At 44.1% G+C, this 13,595-nt stretch overlaps 1 protein-coding gene and 1 long non-coding RNA gene across 5 annotated transcripts in view; one reads left to right on the top strand and one right to left on the bottom strand.

The window, feature by feature from the left end:
* The window catches only part of LOC131325850 (receptor-like protein 33), a 45,347-nt gene that overhangs the window by 24,766 nt on the left and 6,986 nt on the right, over positions 1-13,595 (bottom strand). The window lies entirely within an intron of this gene.
* LOC131325856 (uncharacterized) lies at positions 1,787-3,752 on the top strand. Its single transcript, XR_009199853.1, has 2 exons — positions 1,787-2,022; positions 3,504-3,752. It is a non-coding gene; the product is annotated as an uncharacterized LOC131325856 (long non-coding RNA).

Below are 13,595 nucleotides of genomic sequence, written 5' to 3'. Positions count from 1 at the left end.
TTCGATGGATACTTTGTGAGTCCGATGGACACTTTGTGAGGTTGTTGGATACTTTGTGAGTCCGTGGATGCTTTGTGAGACTGATGGATACTTTGTGAGTCCGATGGGCACTTTATGAGACCGCTGGATACTTTGTGAGTCTGATTGGCACTTTGTGAGATTGCTGGATACTTGGTGAGTCCGTTGGATACTTTGTGAGTTGGTGAATCTGCTGGATACTGAGTGAGCCTGTTAATGCGTGGATGTGTCTGGCATTGTGTAAGCTATTAAATTGCATTGTGGGTTTGTTGAAATATTTCGTGAATGAAATGTGCTGTTGTTTAGTTCTAACCTACATATTTGATTTATTATGTAATCTCAATGCGTGAAATTTGCTTTAAGTATATGATGTAGAATAAACAGTGATGCTTATGTGGGTAGTTGCTATGAGTGTATGCCTTTCTTGAGTAGCAACAACGATGTTTGGAGAATTGGGTTTAAGGAAATAGTGGATTGATAGTTTACCAGAATGGTTTTAATGTGTCTTGTGAAGAGTTATGTAAAAGGGACGCGTTACAATAGGGGAGAGTTTGGATTTTCGAAAATAGAAACCGATAGTGATTCAGAGTGGGCTAGAGAATATGAAGTAGTGTTGAACTCTTAGTTGTGTTTGAGTGTTAAATGGCCGAAAAAAATGTTTGAGATTTGTGCAGAGTCGATATAAAAGTTGTGTTGGTAAACAGAAATGTGAGTCAGAGATAAAGGTTGATGATTTTGTGTTAGGTGTGTTTCGTCGTACCAAGGGAGGTGAACCCTGTCTTTGAGAAAGGGAAGTGAGTAGCGAGGTGCGTGAAATAATTTGAGATTGTTAAAGAGAATAATGCAACTATCTATTATCAATGGTATTGATAGAATTGAATCAATTGTGGGGTGTGTTTATTTTATTTTATTTTTATTTTTGGAGACGAAAGATGTATTAATAGCTTTGAAATGTGAGACGTTCAACGAGGGTGAGTTGGTGTTAAAATTGAGCAAATGGTGATGATCGTTATGTAGTGATTGAGTTTTGGGTTTCTTGGTTTTATTACAGTGGAGAGTATTTGGGTATTCAAAAAAAAAAATATTGATGGATTGATCTATCAGTTGGTATTGGGAAAATGAAGCTTATGAGTATTAGAATTATAGTTATTATAAGCAGTTTAGTATGTCCTTCTGGGAAGTTCAAGAGATACTTAGTGGAATAAACTGAAAAGAATGAGAATGAGGAATTCTAGAGTTCGACGAACGTGAGATTATAAACTGTTGAATCTCGGTGGGATTGTCATGAAGATATGTGGGGACTAGTATTTTGGTATAGATGTTAGGATTTGAAAATATGATAAAGATGATGGAGGTTTGTGGCTGAGTGTTGAGTGATAAGACCATACCATTAGTGAGGGTTCTGAGGAGCAAACGAGATAAGGAAGAATCTGCGTAGAAAAGAAAGAATGATGTTATAAGTATGAAATTGCAACATGAGGTTTGGTAGTACGATTGGTGACTCGGCTGGGTTTGGGTTGGCAAATTTCGAGGACGAAATTTCTTTAAGGAGGGCAGGGTGTAGAGACCCGTATTTTTGAGACTATTTTTTTTCTTTTGCAATCGTACGGCTCGTTGAGATAGACGGTGCGGATATTCGGTGTGACATCTTCGTGGGAGGATATAACGGTAATTGTGCGAGAGGTGCACATGTGTGTGTGGGGGGTGGGAGCATGGGATTAATCCCCATGCCAATAATTTCCCCAGGAGAATCATTTCTCCCATTTTTTTTTTCTCTCTTTTTCTCTCTCGGCTATCTCTCTCTCCTCCTCTCCTCCGAAAAACTCCCTCTTCTCTTCTCTCTTCGATTTCATCTACTTAGGGTGTGATTCCGGACAAGGCCAGAGAATTAAAGTTGTTATACGGAGCACGAGCTTTCCAAATATCCAAGAAAATTCATGATCGGACCTCGTTAGAGCTTGGTTGACTCGGTCAAAGGCTCGGATTTTGCTCAAAACCCATGAGGTAGGGATTTCTCACTTCTATTATGTGTGTATGTGTTGATTTGGTGTTTGAATCGTGCCCTAGATCGTTGTTTTCGTTGTTAAAAATGTTCTGGTGGAGTCTGAAAATCATGCAGTGAAAACCCATGTCCTACCGGTAGGAGTTTTGGCCCTACCGGTACAAAAGCTGTCCAGTAATGTCATTTTCGTGAAATTGTGGTCTCCTACCGGTAGGAAAATGTGTCCTACCGGTAGGAAATGAAAAATTCAGCATTTTGGCAAAACTTCGAACGGGCATAACTTTTTCATCCGAACTCTGTTTTGGGCAAATTTTATATCAAAATTCATGTACCGAAAATGTACTTTCCAATGGTGGTGGTCTCATCTCCCAATTCTTAACCGATAAGATTTGGCAGCCAAAATAAGATAGATATATTCGTATACGTTGGGAAATCCTTTTTCCTTAGAATCGTTTGGGTGAAACATGGGTGTTCTTAGGTTCCCCTGAGTACTAGTTGAATGGTTTGACGAGGCTAGTAGTATACTAAATGCTTGGTAGTGGTCGTTGGGTTCCGTATGAGTCGTTTGACACCGAAACGAGGGTTTAGAGAATATAAGGAGTATATGTGGCCAAATGTTGTATGTGTTGACATGCGAAGTGAAAAACGAACACATAGAATTCTTCTTGAGTTAAACAATGCTAAGCATGGATACCCGAGACATTTCCTTGTGTTTGATATGTGGTACACCTCTTGCGTAACTTATACGATTTTGCGAGTTGCAAGGTGGAAGTCCATGAACTCGCTATGAGAGTTTATCTTTTGATGTGTGAGTGCTTGTATGGTGATGAGAAATTACTAACGTAACGATTGCGAGTTGATTGAGATGAAATTATCTGTACTACTTTTATGTGAATAAGTTTTCGTTGTGAATTCATTATATGTGACTGGAATGAATGGCTAAATTGTAAAGTGTATCGAAGGAATTGTGGTATGGTGACCTTTGATGTGTGACTTGAATTAGTTCCATCAGTGAGGACGAAACTAGTGGGGAGTATCGGGATTTCTTAATTGGCCTGGCAGGAGCTTTTGCTCATGATACAGAATGATGAGGAAATTGTGACACAATGTGAATGGAAATGGGCTATCATTGTGAAAGTGTAAGTAAGTGATACGAAAGACATTGGTGTTGCGGTTCTTTGATTACGATAGTTTCATAAGTCAAGATATCGGATTGGTGATTCGAAGTGATATGAGGGACAGTGGCAGTCATGAGAAAATCATATAGATAGTAAGTCCTCGTGGTTGAATTAGAGTTTTGGTGTGTAGTCACGGTACTTCATTTACGTCTTCGACCTTGGGAAAATTACTAGTTGTGTTTCGTTTCATCATTTGAGATACCGTACCTTGCTTTTGTTATTCATTCCACCTGTCATCCCATTCGTATATAATAGTTGTGTAGATTTCTCTACTGGGCACGTGTTTGCTCAACCTACCATTTCAGGTTCATTGCAGGTCATGGTCATGGTCATGGAGTACTTGGAGTGCATGCTGACATTATCGATTAAAGCTATTTTGGAGAGCACTTTATTTTTCTTGTTTAACAAACGACTTTGTTATGAAATTCCTACTTTGAAAGATTGTATTTGTAGACCAATTTATGGAATCGGAAACTGTATTGTATTTTGGGGTATTGTACGTACGATTGTGAGGACTTTGTATTTCAAATGGTATTGTTAATTTATGTTGAAAATCGAGGGCGTGACAGCATCCACATATCCTCTCACCACCAAGTCTGCTCTCACAAAATACAATGGTAAATCCGCGGACCCGCGGAGATACCTCAGTATCCATTTTACGGCTTCCCAATGTTGCTTCCCCGGATTGCTTGCAAACCTGATCACAACTCCCACCACATGGACAATGTCCGGCCGTGTACAGACCGTCACGTACATCAAGCTACCAATGGCCGAGGCATACGGTACCTTGGCCATGTACTCCTTCTCAGCATCTATCTTTAGAGACTGCATGTCAAAAAGTCTAAACTGACTTCCCAGAGGCGCGCCAACTACCTTGGCGTTCTGCATATTGAACCTTTCAAGAACCCGTTCAATGTACTCAGCGTGACTCAACTTCAAGACCCCTTGAGTTCTGTCCCTGTAGATCCTCATTCCAAGTATTTGCTTCGCTACACCCAGATCTTTCATGGCAAACTATGCTGCCAACTGTTGCTTCAACCTATTTATCTCCTGTAAACAAGACCCACCCACAAGCATATCATCTACATAGAGTAATAAAATAATGTAGCTCGACTTACATCGTTTAAGGTAGCAATAGTGATCCGTGTTGCATCTTGTGTAACCGCTGTGCTGCATGAAACCGTCAAACTTCTTGTACCACTGTCTGGGAGCCTGTTTCAACCCATATAGACTCTTTTTGAGTCTACACACCATATCTTCCTTACCTTTCTCAACGAAGCCAATAGGTTGCTTTATGTAGATTTCTTCATCCAAGTCACCATGAAGAAATGTAGTTTTAACATCCAACTACTCAAGGTAGAAATTTTCTGCAACCACCAAACTCAATACCACTCTAATAATGGTCAGCTTCACAACTGGGGAAAAAATCTCCGTGAAATCAGCCCCTTCTTTTTGTTGGAAACCCTTTACAACCAATCTGGCCTTAAACCTCATGTTGCCGTCGCTCTACTGCTTGACATGGTATACCCACTTGTTCTGTAGCGCTTTCTTCCCCGCGGGAAGTTTTGCCAACTCTCAAGTCATATTCAAGTGAAGAAAATCCATCTCCTCTTGCATAGCATGTTCCCACTTCACAGCGTCACTGACCTGTAAAGCCTTGCCATAGCAAGACAGTTCCCTGCTATGTATCAAAAGCAAGTAATACAACGGCGATAGGTATTTCGGATTAGGTTTGGGTACCCTAGTTAATCTCCTAAATGCGACAACTGGTGAGGTAAACCTGTCTCTAGAACTGCCCCAGACTATGTCCGCAAAATTGCCTCAGAACCTGTCCCGCGCGAACTTGTCCTTGAAAGTATCTCATCTGCCTGGTCAGATCCCGACTCAACCTCACTGCTTTTTAGAAGATCCTCCAAAGTAAAATACTTGGGTGACTCACAATCCTCTCGCACGACCGCCTCCTCGAGACCCTCTGCGGGACCTTTCCCCGTGGGACCCTCACGGTCCTCAATAGAACTCCTACTGCATTGTTTGCTATCCCTGTCCTTGTACATCACTGACTCATTGAATATGACATCCCGGCTTCTGATTATCTTTCAATTTTCCTCGTCCCAAAAACGTTGCCAAATTACTAATTTACTCCATCTTTATCTTCCCTTTTCTATTTATGCCAAAATACTTTACGACACTACAAGACAACAAATAAGTTACTGGGTCACTTAAACAAAACATAATGGTAAGACTTTTGAATTCAATATTCGAGAGGATGATATGCTTTTGCATGGACATAGAATGTGTGTTCCAGATAATGCAACTCTAAAAGGGAAATTTTGGAGGAGGTGCACAGTTCAACTTATGCTATGCATCTACGAAGGTCAAAGTTGTACCGTGATTGAGGGAGTTTTATTAGTGGGTTTGCATGAAGAGAAAGATTGCAGAATTTGTGGCTAGTTGTCTGACATGTCAGCAAGTGAAAGTTGAACATCAAAGACCGGCGGGTCTGTTGCAAAATCTTCCTATACGGAGTGGAAATGGGAACATGTGACAATGGATTTTGTGACAGGGCTACCGCGTTCTCAGGGAGGTTATGATTCGATTTGGGTTATTGTGGATCGATTGACGAAAATAGCTCATTTCCTACCTGTTAAGACTACGTACTCTCCCCTAGTTGGACCGCAAGGTCCCTGTTGCGCCCCAAGGTCCATCACTTCCACCTACCCACCAAGCGATGTGAGACGAATACTCCACTTAAACAAGACAAGCACCTCAGACTCATCCCATGCTCGACAAGTACCTCAAAGCTCATCCTACGTGGGACCTACCCAAGCACGACAATCACATTAAGCTCCTCACTTGTTGGGCCTACCAAAGCATGTCTCTTCATGGGACCCGCCTCACACTTTCGGTTGGTGCAAGCTCTGATACCACCTCAAATTCCAAATCTCTCCTTCGTTTGTCAGCATAGCTCTTTTGACGATCTTGCGCAAATTTTAAACGCTCCCTTATAATTTGAACTCCATCAACAGTTTGTTTAATCATTTCAGGACCTAGCATCCAATCCTCGCTCAATTGCTCCATTTGCCGAGCCAACATTTGTCTTTTACCCACATCGTTCCAACAAATCAGTGTCCTGCATCTCCTGCCATATAAAGCCTCATACGTGGATTGGCTGAAAATGGTTGAGAGTTAGTAGCAGAGCTTGCACTAATTAGAAGTGCAGGGTGGGTCCCACGAAGAGATGTGTTTGGGTGGGCCCAACAAGCGAGGAGTTTGAGGTGCTTGTCGTGCTTAGGCGGGTCCCACATGAGACGAGCTTGAGTGCTTGTTGTGCTTAAGCGGGGACTTGTCCTACATCGCTCTCTGGTGGCAATGTCAGTCATCCATCAACCTTTTGACCCAAGGAAGACGACCACATCCTTCTCCTTCACCTGCCTGGGCAAAGCTGACGATAATGGGTCAACCTGTCACGACCGCTTGACAAGATCTCCTTTTTTAATAGCAATATCCCTACCAATGACAACAATCCCTACATTCTCATTCTCCAAGTTCGAGAATAACCCATTTGGTTTTCCTCGCCAACAGTAAGTTCTTTGTTGAGGGATCATCTAGCAGTGAATCCTCCTCTTGACGGGACCCTATTATCTCTGTCGCTCTTGCTTACCTGGAATTGCTATCAAAGCACTCACCGGCACGATGTTCAGCTGACTCACACTAATAGACCCCCCCAAACTCCTCGCCACCGTACCCAATGAACGTGCACTTTAGTGACTTAGCATCTAGCTTGTCCCTGACTTTGTCCACACAATGCCCTCACAGGTTCAATCCCATCATCACTTGGAAACTTGACACAGCTCGGATCACTAAACCTCTCTCGGTACAAGATCTGTGGAAGCATCTGTAGACACCCTAATCTGGGCTTCCAGATTAGTTTACTTACGGTTTTTGATTCCCCGATGATGAAATGGATTAAGAACACCCTGGGAATGATAGCGTGTTTGAGCTTTGAGTGTTTGCAAAACCTTTGAACCTAACCTAGCCTAAGCCACTTCAAAAACCAAAAACCCTACTGATGCGTGCCAGGGCGCAACCATCTCGTGCCAGGGCGCAACCATCTCGTGCCAGGGCGCACCATCGCGCGCCTGACTCACTCCATCGCGCGACAGAGCGCCAGGGCGCACCATCGCGCGACAGACTGAATCCGTCGCGCGACGGTCCAACCTACCACCAACCTTTCTGAAGAAGGACAGTTGGCCACCAATGCAACCTCAGCTAGGCCTTGTGGACTGGCTGAACTCCTCTGTTTCCAACCAGATTCACCCCCATCTCCTCTTATAAATACCCTCCATTTGTTCTGTTTCAAAGGGTTAACAAAAATTGGCATTCAAAGGTTTACACCCTAAGCACCATAAAGAGCATAGCTTGTTCTTCTTCAACTCAAACACCTCAAACAACCTCAACCTCAATTCAAAGCTCAAACGTCTTTCAAAACTAAAGAACCGAAGGTATAGCTTACCTTTGTTCTGCTCTCTGTTCTGATCCCTGAGGGGGGCTGGCAGGGCCAAGGCTGGTAATCAATACCAGTCATGGTCCTAAAGCTGGCAAGGTTTCAAAAACTGTCGAGGTAGGAACCCAACGCGCGACGGTTCCACTCTCGCGCGCGACTGTCTCAGTCCAGCGCACGATGGACCGCGTGGGGATTGGTGTCCTACTGTTTTGTATTTTATTTACATATAGATCGCTGTTAAGCATGTTAAAAATCAGTTTACTGCTTTCCTTTGTTAGAAATTGCTAGTATGTAGTTAATTTGTAATTTTGCTGTTTTGGAGTACCCTTGGGATCATTTTGGACCTGTCCCAGAGCCCAGAAATGTGTAAACCAAGCACTAGTCTGGTTGCACCAGGGTGCGACCATCGCGCGCCAGGGCGCACCATCGTGCGCCAGACTGGCTCCATCGCGCAATAGACTGCCTCTGACCAGTGAATGACCTTGCACGGGTAGCTCAGCCTTAGGCCATTATTTTGTCCCCACACTGTTTATGGGGTGTTTTATTAATTTATAGGGCTTTACAGCCTTTAAACTATATATTATGCTGCTTATAACTGTGTGGTTTGTCCTGAGTGTGCACTGGTCCTTTCAGAGCCCAGAGGGTTTGAGAATAAGAGCTGTGGGTTTGAGTTACCGGCGGCACGCTTGTCTTGGAATTGTGTACGCGCAGGAGTAAGCAGCATGCAGTGACTTGTTCAGTGCATGCTGATTTCTTCTTGCGCACGTCATTCCAAAACAGGGGCTTCCCAGTTTGTTTAAACTCCCACAAGAGTCTGTTCTCATCCTATACAAACTGCTCATCCATGCTATCTATCACATCTTGCAAACTGTTACAGTTTTAATCCCCTTTAACTGTTCCCCCGCTCTAAATGACTAAAGAATTGATTAATTAAACAGAATCGCAAACAAATATTTTCGCAAATGCCTAAGTAGAGACCGATTTCCGGATTGGGCAAGAAGGGTGCCATAAAACCCTTCCCCTCTCGTAACCTGGCTCCCGAACCCAAATATGGTTATGACGGACTGGTTCCTTAACTTTTTCAAATCAAACAGCGACAAGTGCTTCGAAATACGGTTCCTTGGGTGTTGGACCTTCAAAATCCGAGTGGTGACTCTGCATTTCGTGAGCGCTTGCTTCCCCGCTCGCGCTCCCTCGATCTGGGCCCTTGCATTTTGGAATCCGGAAATTTCAAGGGCACGCTGCCCACAGTGGCGACTCTGCTAGGGATACGAATCAATATTGATCTATACTTAGATTTTAATATGCTCGAGAACGATCCCACAAAAGTCTGTCAAAATAGTGAGCTTCGCGCTGCTAAAGAAAGGATTGGTGATTTAACAAGACCTCGTGTCCGGCCATTCGATCTGGGACTTTTTCCGATTGTTCTCTCGTGTAGTTTTCTCTAAGTATTGATTAAATAAAGAGAGCCTAATTTGAAACGGCATTTGCGAATTGGCGATTCAATTTCTTTAGCAGTCTCATTTGCATCGATGTGGGATAAGCCTCGTTGGATCGTTTTGGCAATCCGGCATGGTTTACCGGAGCTCGGGGACCCCGAATGACCAACAACCTCCGACGATGATGGGTCATTCAACCGTTCAACTGTTGCTTTGCGGTTACGCGGACAATGGGAGGTATATCTTTGGCTCTAGTCCGAGGAACCCGTTACAAGCCAAAACCAGCCTTTGCATATACAAAGCATTAGAACTCTCCAAACTAGGACAGGTACCTACAGGGTAAGATTACTTGCATCTAACCCCCATATACTGTCTATGTGTTACTGCTTTCCCTATCGCATGTACTGTACATACACTATTTTGCATAGGAGCATACTGCTTTCCCTAAGACGTTTTTGGACCCGATGAAGAGTCGTTCATTCTGTTGAATGTTCATTATCAATCGCAAAGTCTTTAGTTCAATGAGACTTTGAGAAATCAAAATTTAATACATCCTTGGCTCATGCTCGATTGAGGATTCAACCGAAAATATGGAATAACAAAAGTAGTGATGCCATGTCACTGACGCCACCCAGGTTGAAGTGCGAAGTCACTATACACCGCGGCGTTTAAGGTTAAGGTGCCATGTCATCACCACCGGGTCATTCCAGATTCAAAGTTGAACCTTCAAATGGGACTAGTCGAAGATTTAGTCTATTTTGACATCTTTTAGGATCTGTCGATCTACTTAGGGACACATCGCCGAAAAGAATTCTGAGGATTCTGGCAACGTCTGAAATTCGCGAGGCAAACTCATCTCTGTTTTTGTACATACATACCGTTATGCGTAGGAGCATGTTTAGGGCGGCTTCTAGGTAGTCTCTTTCGAGTCTGTCTTATGTTTATTAGGACGCTGCTAGACCCGATGAAGAGTCGTGCATCTCGATGGAGCACGTTGTCAATTTTCAAAGTCCTTGGATCAGCGAGACTTTGGGAAATCAAACCTTTTTAAGTCCTTGGCTCATGCCCAATTGAAGTTTCAACCAAAAATAAGGAACCACAAAGTATGGATGTTGTGTCAATGGCACTACCTAGGTTGAAGTGCGAAGTCAGTATACACCGCGGTGTTCAAGGTTAAGGTGTCATGTCATCAATACCGAGTTGTTCTGACTCCAAAGTTGAAACTTCAAGAACGGAATAGTCAAAGGCTTAGACTGTTTTTGACATCTCTTAGTGTTAGTCGATTCAAAATAAGGATACACCCTCGAAAAGATTTCTAAGGATTCTGGCAGCGTCCGGACGTCATGAGACAGACTCGTTTTTAGTTGTAGAGTCTAGGAGAACACGGACAACAATGACATGTACATTGCATTATTTTTGTACATAGTTTGCTGCAGGAATGTCACTGAGCTTTCAATTACTTTACTGTCTAGTTTGGAACTATTGCACCAAACAAGAGAGTACCGAAAGGAAGAGCCAAACCTACTTGGGAACATCTTCAGAATCCGGTTCAAAGACTTGTTAGGCTAGATTCCCAGTCAGTCACAACGGAGGCTTCTCCAGGATCACTGTTGGCCACCCTACAGTCGGGTTCGCCATCGATTTTGCAAAAGGCCACGCCGCTGGCTTCCCTATCTTCAGCTTCTTCATCAAGCTCCCTTGAAAAACCTGCGATGACAGATCAGCCGCAGCTGCTCACTCTGGAAGCCATGCTCATGAACCTCCAGAATAGTATCACTACTATGCAGCAGAGGGCCACTCAGACAGATGCTAACATCACCCACCTGAATGACCTTATCAACACTCGTCTTCCACCACCACCAGAAGAGGAAGGCGAGGACGATGAGGATGTTCATGCAGAACCTGTCTTTGTTGAGGATCCAAATCATGCAAGGCGTCTCGTTGTTCAGCCCACTCTTAGAGAGGCTCGGATGCCTGCTCCAAATCCAAACCCCGCTATTGTTAGGCCTGTTCAAAACCCTGACATAGCTGCTCTCATGGCCAAGATGGCTAAGCTGGAAGAGGCTGTTTTAAAATCTGAGAAGATCAGCGCAGGAGGAATTGACCTAGATCGTCTCTGCCTGTACCCTAATGCTAGGCTTCCTGACAAATTCAAGATGCCTGACTTGGTTAAGTTTGACGAGAGTGGCGATCCCAAGACTCATCTCTTTGGCTACCATGCTGCCATGAAGCTGTTGGGTGTGGAAAATGAGGCCATGTCTCAGCTTTTCCCACAGACTCTCTCTGGGCCTGCGTTCCATTGGTTTCTGTCGCTTGACATCTCCAAAAGAAGAACTTGGGAAGACATAGGGGCTGCCCTTGTCTCGCAGTACAATTATAACTCTCAGCTCAAAATGACTACTCGTGAGTTGGAGTCCACCAAAATGGAAACAAAGGAGTCCTTTGCGGATTTTGTTAAGAGGTGGAGAGCCAAGGCTGCGCTAATGACTGATCGCCCAAGCGAGAGGGATCAACTCCGCATCATCTCCCGCAATCTTCAACCTGACTTCGCCAAGCACCTCGTGTTGGTCCAAGCATCTACAAACTTTGAGACTTTCTTCGAGTCAGGCCTAGCCATTGAGGATATGCACTGCAGAGTGGAATTCTGCCTAGGGAAGAGTCCTCCTCATAGAAAGCGGAGCCACGGCCCCATTCTGGAAATAGTAGCACGTTGTTTGGTAACAGTAACTACTCTAATACAGCTACAAGTGGGAGCGATGCTCCGGCTTTCGACTCCAATAGCGCTGCCGATGTCAACCAAGTTCAAAATGCCCAAAGCTACCGGGCTCGAACCCAGCCTCGGAATTTCTCTGCCTTCGAGGCACCTCTATCCGCAGTGATGGAAAAACTTGTCAAGTCTGGGCATCTCAAACCTTTGACCCCAACTTCTCCGCCAAAAGTTCTACCTTCTGGTTACAAACCTCACCTCTTCTGTGCCTTCCACCAAATGCCTGGCCATCCCACTGACGCATGCTATCGTCTTCGATATAAGATTCAAGATCTCATTGACAATGGCACGGTTCAAGTTCCACCAAAGCCCAACGTCATTTCCAACTCCTTGCCTCAACACAACTCTGACCCTCTGGTTGGTCAAATATCTATCACGTCCACTCAAATCAACCCTAGCTCTACCATATTCAACCCTAGCCACGATATCGTCCCGAAAAGCCAATCCAAACCAATTGTATCCATCCCGTTCGAATCGGAGATTAACATGATGACTATAGGTTGGGCAATTGAGGTCTTCACTGCCGACACCTAGATTGACAATAATGAGGAGCTTACAAAGGAGTAGACTGACCGACTGAGGTCCATTTTTCATGGGAGCACTGAGTAGGTTTGGTCGAAGAAACTAAGGAAGCCAAAGTGTTGTTGCTTGGGCCTGACACCCGCTGGATCTTACTTTGTTTTGTGGAAGCTAAGGGTAGCTGTTAAAATTATATTTTCAAACCGCATCTAGTTTGCATTGGTGTTTTGTCTGAGTTTGACACAGAGTCTTTTGAGTCTATCTAAGTCTAGCTCTGAGTCGGAGGTTGTGCCTCTTGGCCCTCCACGTCGTATCATTCGTTTCAAGTTTTAAGTCTGGTGTACTTGGCAACCCCGGGGCTTTCTTTATGATATGCATTATCTTGCTTCTTCGCTGGCTTTTGAATAAACTGTGTCGACCCTGATGACGAAGGGATAGAATTCGATGGGGTCATCCCCAAGAAAATGTGTTCTCTCGCTGAAAGGGAAGACAAAAGGCATGCTCAGCCTATTAATTGAAATAGTAGTTTTCAAATGAACTTGAAAGATGAAGTACCTCCAAATGGTTCAAATTGGTTCGACACAGTCCCCAGAGGAGCATTGCGCCCGGTCAAACAGGCTCAAAGAGTTCATTAACATCCTGGCGTGGTCTCACAGAAGACACGTCTGGTGATGATCCTTAGATAAAAGAAGTATCAAATTCCCCTGCTACCAAATGCTAAGCCAAAAAGCAAAAGCTCAGAAGGTCCAGCGCCACATACCATGTTCAAGTTTGCAGGAACAGCCTTTCGCCAGGCACAAGTTAGAAAGTTCAAAATTGGCCTGGAGCGAGGCATGTCAACTGAAACACTCTGGACTCTGTGCTATCAAAAGCCATCTTATCTGGGGCTACAGCCAAACGTCATCGACCTCGGCAACAAATCAATACCTTGGTCAACATGGATCAATTCAGAAGCCTTTTCCCTGAGAGAAGCTCATTGGGCTGAAAACCCCAAGGGTGGGCAGTTTTAAGCAAAAGTTAGAGCAGCCTGCTAGACTGAGAACCTATGAAGGCGGTTTAAGCAAAAGTAAAGGCAATATTTGAAAGCTCGCTAGACCGAAAATCCGAATAGGCGGTTCTAGGCAAAAGTTAGATCGTAAAAGGTGAGGTAAAACACACGAGTGAACCT

The sequence above is a fragment of the Rhododendron vialii genome, chromosome 5a, assembly GCF_030253575.1.
Source record: "Rhododendron vialii isolate Sample 1 chromosome 5a, ASM3025357v1".
Taxonomy (NCBI): Eukaryota; Viridiplantae; Streptophyta; class Magnoliopsida; order Ericales; family Ericaceae; genus Rhododendron; species Rhododendron vialii.
The sequence above is the reverse complement of the archived record's forward strand: the minus strand, read 5'-3'. Positions and strand labels throughout refer to the sequence as shown.